This window comes from Centropristis striata, chromosome 7 (genome assembly GCF_030273125.1).
Source record: "Centropristis striata isolate RG_2023a ecotype Rhode Island chromosome 7, C.striata_1.0, whole genome shotgun sequence".
Taxonomy (NCBI): Eukaryota; Metazoa; Chordata; class Actinopteri; order Perciformes; family Serranidae; genus Centropristis; species Centropristis striata.
The window spans coordinates 20,519,844-20,530,240 of record NC_081523.1 but is presented as its reverse complement, the minus strand read 5'-3'; positions in this window follow the sequence as shown (position 1 = coordinate 20,530,240).

Sequence of the window (10,397 nt, the reverse complement as noted above, 5' to 3'; positions counted from 1 at the left end):
TTCTATGTTGTTTCAAAGGTCTTTATATATTGATGTCATATTCTGGATTTTTTTTCTGACCATTTTTATCCATTTTCAATATGAATAAAATTGCATTATTGAACACCAAATGTGTGTAGCAAATGATATCAACCCAAAAATTGCTGCAACAACTTATGGGACACAGTTGAACATGGACTGGACTTTAGAAAGCGTACCCTAATGTTATGACCCTTTATACACCATAATAGGTTTCAATAAATAAATAATTAATTCATTAAGTCATTTTAATGAGATATTTTTGACCAGAACAACTCGACACACAGTGCTGAGCTGTGTTCACCACTTCTATGTGACATTAATTGTTGACCTGCTATCTTCCCCTAAACATCCACTGCCCACAACCACCAAAAAGGTCTTTGAACAATAAGAGGTTCCTTGAATTGGGGCAGCAACTCACCCCCAAACAAACGGCAGCCTCTGAGTGTGAAAAGTGAAGCTTTCTAATGGCCTGCAGGGGGTGACTCCACTGGTTGCAAAAATAAGTCAGTTTGTATCTAAGTCAATAGGAAAATTACCCTACTTGATTGACTCACATGATTTAATACCTCAGGAAACATTCTTCGAATGAGTTTATGTTCTCAACGAGTTTCAAGTCTTCTTTCAATACAGCATGATGTCAGAGTAAAACAGACGATAAAAGGTATGCTTTAGAATGTGGCTCCCTTATGATTCAAGTGATTCAATCACAGTGTTTCGTATTAGGACCTTAATCTTTTCAGTGTGTTTTCACTTCATCAAAGTTAAAAAATGTCTTGTTTAGTGTTCAGTTAGACTCAAATATACTTGCGTTTGAACCATGCACACATGCAGACAACTGGCTGCGATGTGAACGTCAATGTTCACATAACAATTGAACGTAAATGTTCACATACTTGCCTGTGTACAACACATGTTACCAGAGGATTCCTCTAGAGGGAGCACCACATAAATCGTACCACGTAAAGGCTCAAATAAAAACATCGAAGTACAGCTTCTGAATTTGCGACACTCGAGGAGGTTGATCTAATTTAGTTAATTCTCAGATCATGGCGTAAAAGGTGATTGATAAAATTTCTCAGCCAGCTCAGGAATCTGATTACTCGTTGACAAAACACGCCATCAGCACTGTTCCCACTGCTTTTTTCCCAGGCGGCAACCATGAGGCAAACCAGGGAGTGCCTTTAGCTGCATTCTATCGAAAATTCCAACAGGGGGGCGCTGACAGCTGCTGCAAAAGATTATCTGTCCATTGATTTCATTACAAAATGATTGAAAACTTGATTTATTACCGCAGAATTTGTTTTAAGGATAACACTATGGTCTCAATCGCTAGTTAGAATCTTCTTCAAGACAATTTGATGTTATTAGTGTAAATAATGGCACAATTTAGAAGAAAATAAAAGATAAAGAATTGTATGATTTGGGGGTGGCTACCTTTGATTGACAGGTCACTAACAAGGCGAGCGGGAGCAGAACAATGCGTATCCACGGCACTGTGTCAATAAAGTTATATATAACGTTACATACAAAAAAGGATGTTTTGGTCTCATAACTTTGACCATTTCACACTGTATTTTCACTTTATTTGAACGTTTTGATCATTAAAAATTACTTGTTCTGTGTTTGGTTGGACTAACTGGTTTTTGCTAGCCAAAACTAACATCCCAGTAAATGCTCCAGTTAATGCTAACATGAATTAGCAGCGGCTTCGCTCAGTCAGGTTGCCGGTGTAGAGAGGCATGTAGTCAGTGTCGTCAGATTTCTCTCGCTCCTCCACACTCCAAATACGGTCTGCTCACCTTATCGGAAACAAGATGGCGACACAAGATGGCGATGAGTGTAACGCTGAACTCAATTCTTCCAATGGGCAGTCCACAAACCAGTGGGTGACGTGAACGTACCAGTACATACAACCCGACGCTTCTCCTAGCGATACATGCATATCGCATCTCGCGGACATTTAGCGTTTATTTCTGAGGATGTGCACAACCATTGCTACAAACCACTGCAGGGTACGCAAGGCTGATGTCATGCGTTTGCAAACGTGTAGTTAAAAGCAAATATATTTTAGGCTTAAGGATTTGGCTGTCTAGGCCCTAACTTAAGAAGTAAGTGAAAATCCAGAGTCTGGTGAAATAATATCTAATGGTGAACTCAGTTCCTTGGTTCTGGATTTGAAGAAAGAAGTTTAACACATGGTTATTGGCGTTGCTTAAAGCCTAATGCTGCAGCATTGAACAGGATGTTATCTGATATACCTGGCTGGTTTATGCAGTAAGCCAAAGGTGTGCGAGTACATGGCGTGTTGACAAAAAGGGAGCCCAGACAGAGTTCATTCTCTATGTGACTGTGTGCATGTTTGCATGTCAGTGTGTGTGAGTGCCCCTGCATCAAGTTTTTGTCCTCGCAAATGCACTTGTGTCATTCTTCATCTAAACTCCTGTGTCACTCTTAGTCACCAAATCTCAATTGCTTGCTTTTCAGTGCACAGAAATGGCTTTCCACAACTCCATTGTGGTCTGCCTCCTTCCTGGATCGGTGGCTGAATAGACAGATTGAAAAGAGGGGGGGTGAAAACAATAGGACATGTATCTCTGATTGCTAAGATGGAAGAAAAGATGTGCATGTGCAGGTACGTGTGAGCGTACACTGACAGCACTGTGTGTCTATGTGCACCTGAGAGAGGGAGACAGGCAAGGTGATGGGGTGCGCTGTCGCTGTCTGTGCTCTGTGTGCTGTGTGAGTGCGGGAGGGAGGCTGTAAGCGATACCCTTGTCTGTTCCCTACTTGCCCCACTCTGAGGCCGCTCCACCCAGGCCAGCCCAGGAGAGAGTGGGGGTCCCCTGGGAACTGGACAGGACAGGGAAGGAGAAGGGGGGCAGCATGGAGGCCAGGCTTTCAGCCACTATGAAAAGAAGCGGAATCAAATACAAGCAAAATCTCCTTCAATATGCTGTATCCCTCACCTGAGTAGGGCAGCTAGCTGAAAGGAGATCCGCGGGGGCAACTGTACAATGGGCCCAGGAAGGACAAGAGAGGAGAGGAGAGGAGAGGAGAGGAGAGGAGAGGAGAGGAGAGGAGAGGAGAGGAGAGGAGAGGAGAAGAGAGGAGAGAGATGAGATGTGCTTTATTTAACAGGTGAGTGGGGGCAAACATAGCAAGGATTAGTGAGAAAGAGAAAGGAGAGGAAAGAGACAATGTTCTGCTACCTTCTACAAAATGTTTTGACTTTGACCTTTGCACCGACATGGAGGCAGAAGATTAAACAGCAGGCACTAGACAGTTACATAGTGTAGTGTCTTGGAGGTTGCAAATCAATCCTTATCATCATCTTCCTTCCTCTTACTTGTCTTTTACTTCCCATTTTTGTTTATCTGCTTGTGCATAGCCTTGTTCCTGCGAAAACTCTTCATCTTCTTTTCCCTCCTTCTCAGACTGGTCATTGATGTGTATTTAGGCACTTGTGAAAAGAAGTGATGAAGTGTGAAACACTCTTCCTTTTTTCTCCAAGCAAAAGCACAATGGGTTTGACATGTATAGACATATTTGAGCAAAGACTGCTAGGAATTTATTTAAATTAAATTTAAATTTATTTATTGAAAATATATCCAGTAGTTGCATACAGAAATCTGATCTTTTTGCCAACCTGAACCAAGGTTTTTTATTTGAAAACGGCAACAAAATGTGTGTTGGTATTTTCCCCTCATTATTAATTAAGCTGATGGACCTGACACTGGTTACTTATTAAAGTAACAATCAGTGACACATGGTGCATGTTATCACACATGTTGGTACAGTACACGTGAATCTGGCAGATTGCCAGCAGAGGTTATGTGTGGTGAAAATGACCGGTGTCAAATGAGTGGGTGGGTGTGTAGGTAGTGACACTACTCACGAATGCTCACGTGTTTGAGGACATACACAAACACACATGTAAGGACAACCTACCCCTTCTGCACTCTCACCCTCTCACACACCTCTCATGTTCCAAGGTGTGAAAAAGATGGAAAAGCACCTCCAGCCAAATCACTTCCGAAGCTTCCAGAGGTTTCTTTTCATGTGTGCGGAGTCAGTCAGAGTGAAGGTCTCTTCCCCAGCTGAGGAGGGCCGGCCGCACACTCTCGGTAACCCGACCCTGCTGGAAGTCACAGTGTGTAAAGGGAGTAAATAGCCTTGCAGTTGAGGTGTTTCCTATTGGGAAGTATTAGTACACACCACACACACTCACACGAGAGGACACACAAGAGGTGCACATACAGGTCCATTGCAGTTGAGGTGTTTGCATGGCACTTTAATGAGTGATGAAGTGGTAAATAAATAAAAATAAAATTTAGAAAACTTAACAAAATAAAAGTTATACTCAGAAGAGAGAATGATATAAAGAAAAAAAATACAAGATATGTAAAGCTTTACAGAGTAATATGAAACTAAAAATGGAGGATAAATCATCACAAAACCATATAAAGAAGCTGTTTTAGGAAGTGATTTACAAGATAACGATGAAACACACACACAATAAATAAACACACAATAAAATTCACACAGCTGAACAAAAGGACATATCTGCACACACACAAATCTTAACATCCTGAAACATGCAAATCTACAAAACACACTCATACACACACTCACACACACACACACACACACAAACACAAACAAAGCCATGTAACTGATTCCGCAGGAGCATTGAGCACTGTGGATAATTGGTCGCACCATTGTGCTGCTCTTCAATGGACCGGTTACCCAAGAAGCCTCATGTTCGTGTTCATGTACATTTGCTTTGAAGGTGGCACACACAAAGAGCTCAACCCTGCCCAGAACAAAGCCCTGGGAGACCCTGCTTCACCCATAGATGTCTTTCATGGAGAGAACCGCAGAGATAAATGATCTTCTTCCTTGTGACAGTGTGTGTACACCGTGTGTGCGACTGTGTAAGCGTGTGTATGTGCAGGTGGACATGCTTTAAGGGACGGGCTGCTTGTCATCATAGAAACCACAGGATGTATTTTGTCAAAATAGTTTAACACTGTCGTGTCAGAAGATCTAAAGCCCTTAGCTGGGACCCTTTCAAAAAAAAATCATAGTTGTCTGTGTTGCATCTTGCTCTGCTATCACATATTATAAATTGACATAAATGTCATTTTTTTTCAGACACTCATGCAGAGGGCATATTTTCATTCCTCAGACTCATGTTGTGGCATTTACATAGTCCCATGAAACAGTTTTAAGCCACTGAATACCATGCAGTATTTTACTTTGCTTTCTCTTGCAGAATGGTCAAAAACAATACAACATACATCTGTTTTATGTTTTCATTACTGTTAATGGATCAATGGCATGTTTTGATAACAATTTATTTGCAGTGGTTATTTGCGAAATTGTAATTTATGCAGTAAATAAGTAGACAACATAACAATACGCATTTTATATGGATTATTTAAATATTTTATTCATGTGCCATTTTGAGACCCTTGTGTTATCGCAATGATTTCTTTCCTTTTGTTGATTTCTAGGAACATGCTGTTACCAAAATTTGATTTGATGAACACTGATGCAGGTGAAATGTGTAGGTGCAGTAACAGGGATAATTTTAAAGACACATTTTATAGAAATATACAATAGAGTGATTCAACAATTATTTTACTGAATACTTAAGTAATTTGGATAAATTAAACTGAATAATTGATGAGTTATTGCACTACATTTTTCTAAGTTGAGCATAAGTCAAACTCGTGAGTTGCCTGGTTTGATTTGGTCAAGTGAAATTTCAATCATCAATTTTATGACTCGAGTCCACATCGAGTCCACACCTTTGGTAATAAGATTGGAGGATTTTCACATGAAATTATGTATCTTTTTGTGACTGTATAAGTCATTTTTTGTTGCACTGATGACCAACTTTGTGTGCCGTGTGATACTGACTCCCTGAGTGATCTTATGAAAGAGTACATATGCATGGTTGTTCCCTTTAAGTTCCTTTATGTTGGAGTGCAACTTTTATTATTACTTTTTGTTTTAACTGTTTTATCGTTGATTTTCTACACAGATGTCAACATCTATTTAGACAGACTTTACTGTAACCATTAATTTTCCAATATAGGCATAAATCCACTGACATGCATATGGAATAATGATCTTACAGGCTAAATATAGTGTTGAATTATGAACCCATGCCAAAAGGATTCTAGCAACAGAAACACAAAGGATAACTTTGCAGATAAAAATGTGCAAATTGTGTGACTTAGTGTCCTAACACTACCAAGGAAACTCATTAACAATTAATAGCATCACTGAGCAGGAGCATGCAATGCAACAGGTGCTCATTGCGTCACAGCTGCATTGTGTGTGTTTGTGTGATCACTATAGGTTACGCTACAGTACATGATAATACAGGGCTTTGCTGGCCAATGAGATGTGAGGCCTTCAGGGTAATTTAAAGGTAAGATTAAACAAAGGGGTAGTTATGGTTGCTAGCCCTTAGAACAATTTGCAGTTGGTTCTATCTATCTATCTATCTATCTATCTATCTATCTATCTATCTATCTATCCATCTATCCATCTATCTATCTATCTATCTATCTATCTATCTATCTATCTATCTATCTATCCGTCTGTCTGTCTATCTCTTCCTGAAACTACCCCAGCATGTCCCCTGTTGCTGCTGTCTCTACTCTCTCTTTCTTCCTCCCTCTCACTTATTATTCTGTCTCTCTATCTACCCATGGTGTCCTCACTCGCCACCCTCTCCCGCTCCCTCTCTGGGACAGCAGATGGAGACTATGGCCCAGTTCTGCCTTTTGTTCTGGGTCCCCAGAGAGACCTGTGGCTTTTTGGACAGCACACAGCTCGGCTCCCCATATCTCATACAAAATGCAAGCGCCTTTCTTTTCATTAAAAAAAGGAAGCTGTGGAATGCATATATTCTGAATCTATTTATTGAAATGAGCATGGCTACAGAGGCTTAAAACTTATTGAACGCACCTCTTGACTAAATATTGTTTATCACACTTTGACTTCAATGGAACTTTGAGGGTTTTTTTATGCATGAGATCTTTTTGTCCATGATAATGCCTGTTGTTCTAGTTGAACTGTTTATTTTGCATAGTGCATTCTGTACTGTCTTTAATTGTGCATTTGCACAAACATGCTATTTTGCTTGATTAACTTATTTTATTTTTGTCCTCGTGAGGCTATTAAAGTGTATTAAATGAATGTAAGGCAAGACCTGAAACAGGTACAATGTGATTTTTTTCAAAACAACTTCCCATAAAAGCAACACAAAGACTCACAGCTGTGAGGGGGAGGACAGTGTGGAAAATAGTGGATTTATTTATTTTCCTTGTCTTCTATTACTTACAACAACATCCACACGCCTCAGTGCGTCTCAGGTTCTCCCAAACTCCACTGTTATTTTTCATAACGTTCGTACTGCGTAAATAATTAATGTGCGTGAAACCTCAACCTGATCAGCATCCCACCTGTTGAAGATGGCCGTTTTCACCTCCCACTTTCTATAGGTACCGTCACTGCTTAAAGAAATAAAAGCCTGGCAGTGATCATTATACCAACACTGAGAAAATAAATGTATCAGACTATTATTTCAAGGGGAAGAAGGTATATTTTTTGAAGACCCTCATTTCTAAAATGCAAAGTGAGCAAAAAGTATCTTCTACTGAAGTCATCACCAAAAACTACTTTAGATATAGGCCTAAACTGAAGACCGTTATTCATATTGGTGGTTTACTTATTTGCATAGCACACAATGCTGTAAAATAATAAAAAACAAACGCTCATTAAAGTGCCATCCCGTTTTTTTAAATGCAGAATCGATATTTTACAGCTAATGCAGTTTCATTTGATCTAATTTAACAGGCAGTTAAAGGAAGATTAAGACTTTTATTAAATTAAGAACATTTTTCGGACCTGACCTGAAGTGTATTTCAGTAGTTTACCGACTGGATCCTCAACAAATTCAATTCTTCAAACCCTGCTACAAAATCGCGATGATTTCTGTGTTTTTTCACTCAAATGTACCGTTTTATTTCCAATAGGCTATCCCTTTAAAGTGTTTACTGAAACTTGATCTCCTTTCACCGCAACACGAACTCGCTGCAGATGGCTGTTTGATAATACTCACATGCAGGTCTACCTGCATAAATTGTGTTAATAATTTAACACAGCATCCTCATTATATTTCCTTTTATTCCCTGCCTTCAGGAGGCGAGCAAAGGGGCACGGGCTGTGATTGGCTAAAAGCAGTGGGTGGGAGACAGAGCAGTGACAGGTAGCAAACAGGTACTTCAGCAGCTTTCATTAATTATTTCAAAGTATGTTGCTGTTTTTGTACCACGCCCGCCTGTCCGCCAAGCTTCTGACACTAAGATGAGTCGAGAATAAGTTGGAGAAAAAAAAAGACTTGAGCCTGAGTCACGCAGCGGGACAGGTTAGCAGAGCAAGCGCGTCCACGTGCGCGAGTTTGTTAAAGTTGATGGTGAAAGAGAAAGAAAGGAGAAAGAAAAAAGTAGAGAGGAGGAGGTGTACCCACGTGTGTGTGTGTGTGTGTGTGTATAGTTCTTTTCTTTAGTTGAGAAAGTGTGTTCCCTCTCGAGTCAGGTCCTCGGGGACACGGTGGGGACCCGCGAGCGCTCACCAGCTGACAGCGCGTGCTTCATTGAGGCCATCCAACACCTCGGCCCACGAGCCTGCCAACAATAGGCTGAAATTAATGCACACTCCCCATTACCAAATCTGGTTGGCCTATTCACCAAATGGACGACATGGCAACAGTTCAGAAAAAAAAAAACTTTTCGAAGATAGTTGCAAGAAAACAACAGTGTGTTATAATTTAATGCTGCGTTTCTCTGAGTCAGAGTTACCGCAAACACCGCAGCTCAGGACACTCAATCACAGGCGGAGGGCCAAGGGGCGCGTGCACCTGCACCATATGGCGAACGAGCGCGTGTTGGACACTTTGCACTGTGACGTTAGTTTAAATAAATTACACAAGAGGAGATAAAGTGTTGAAAGCTTTTTCTATTAAATGGAAATGTATACTTCTGTGGTTTAAAGTTGAATACAGATATATTCTTCACTTGGGGTCATTTAAACAGTAAATTATATTTATACTTCATTATCTGCTGAACCATTTGTAATTAGGCCTTGTAAATTATTGGTGACTTTTAAGGGCTTTTTAAAGCTATTTTTAAGGTTAAAGCCTATTGTAGGTATACATTTAGTAATATGCAACTTGTGTAATTTCTCAAATTAGGCCGCAGGCTAAAATGTTTTTAAAACAAGTAAGCTATAGGCTATTAATGAATCTACTAATTAAATGATTATGATTACTGTTACTGAGAACAACAACAATGATAATAATAATAACCAAAAAGAATAAGAATAAAAAAAAGCTATTGGTCGCTATAATTTATTGTAAACCAGTTGCTAACAATAATAGTCCTATAATAGGCCTATACTTCGTTTTCCAACTATCAAAAGCAACCAAATCTTTTTCTCATTATTATTATTACTATTATTTTATTACTATAACCTATCAACACTTATTTATTTAAACAAATATTGTAATAATATTTTTTTAAATGGGCCTAGTCAATTGCAGTTATATCAGAGTGATGTGTGGAAACAACAGAGACAATGAAGCATTACATTTTCGTTTGATTTTTTTATTCCCAAAATCAAATTAACATAACAATAAATGGCAAAATGATAGCTTTCCCCCCCAGAAAATTCAACTATGGATTTATATATATATAAAAAAGCAAATCAAATGAAACATAAGAAATAAATACATGTCAATTAATCTCATCCAGTGAAAGCAAAAGACACACGAGTTCATCTGCAGATACAAAAGAAAAATACAAAAGAAGGCAGCAATGATGGCTACATTAAATAGGCTACTTGTATGGAATTGGCAGTACTACACTAGCAAACAAAGCAAAACATTATTGTTTATGGTTTGAAAACAAAAGTCGTATTCATCAAGCCTCTGGCTCGTATATTTTTAAAGTGCACATTCTGAACTTTTGAAGTTGCAAAACAAAATACATTACAATTAACAAATAAAAACAGTCACAACAAAAAAAAAACATATTATAGCTACAAAAATGTTTTTTTTTACAATATCAAATATAAGCAATTATCCATAAAGTCATGATTTCGTGGAAGACAGTTTTTTGGTCGGAGTGACGTGGGAAATACCCATGGCAGTGCTGCGCGCGACATGGCAGAGGGGTCTTCCAGCCACGTCTCCATGGAAACTGGAAATTATAGGCTATACATCTATTGGCAGAACCGAATTAGGCCTATCTCACACAAAAAATAATCTTTAGACTGTGCAACAAGTTGATAAAATAGAA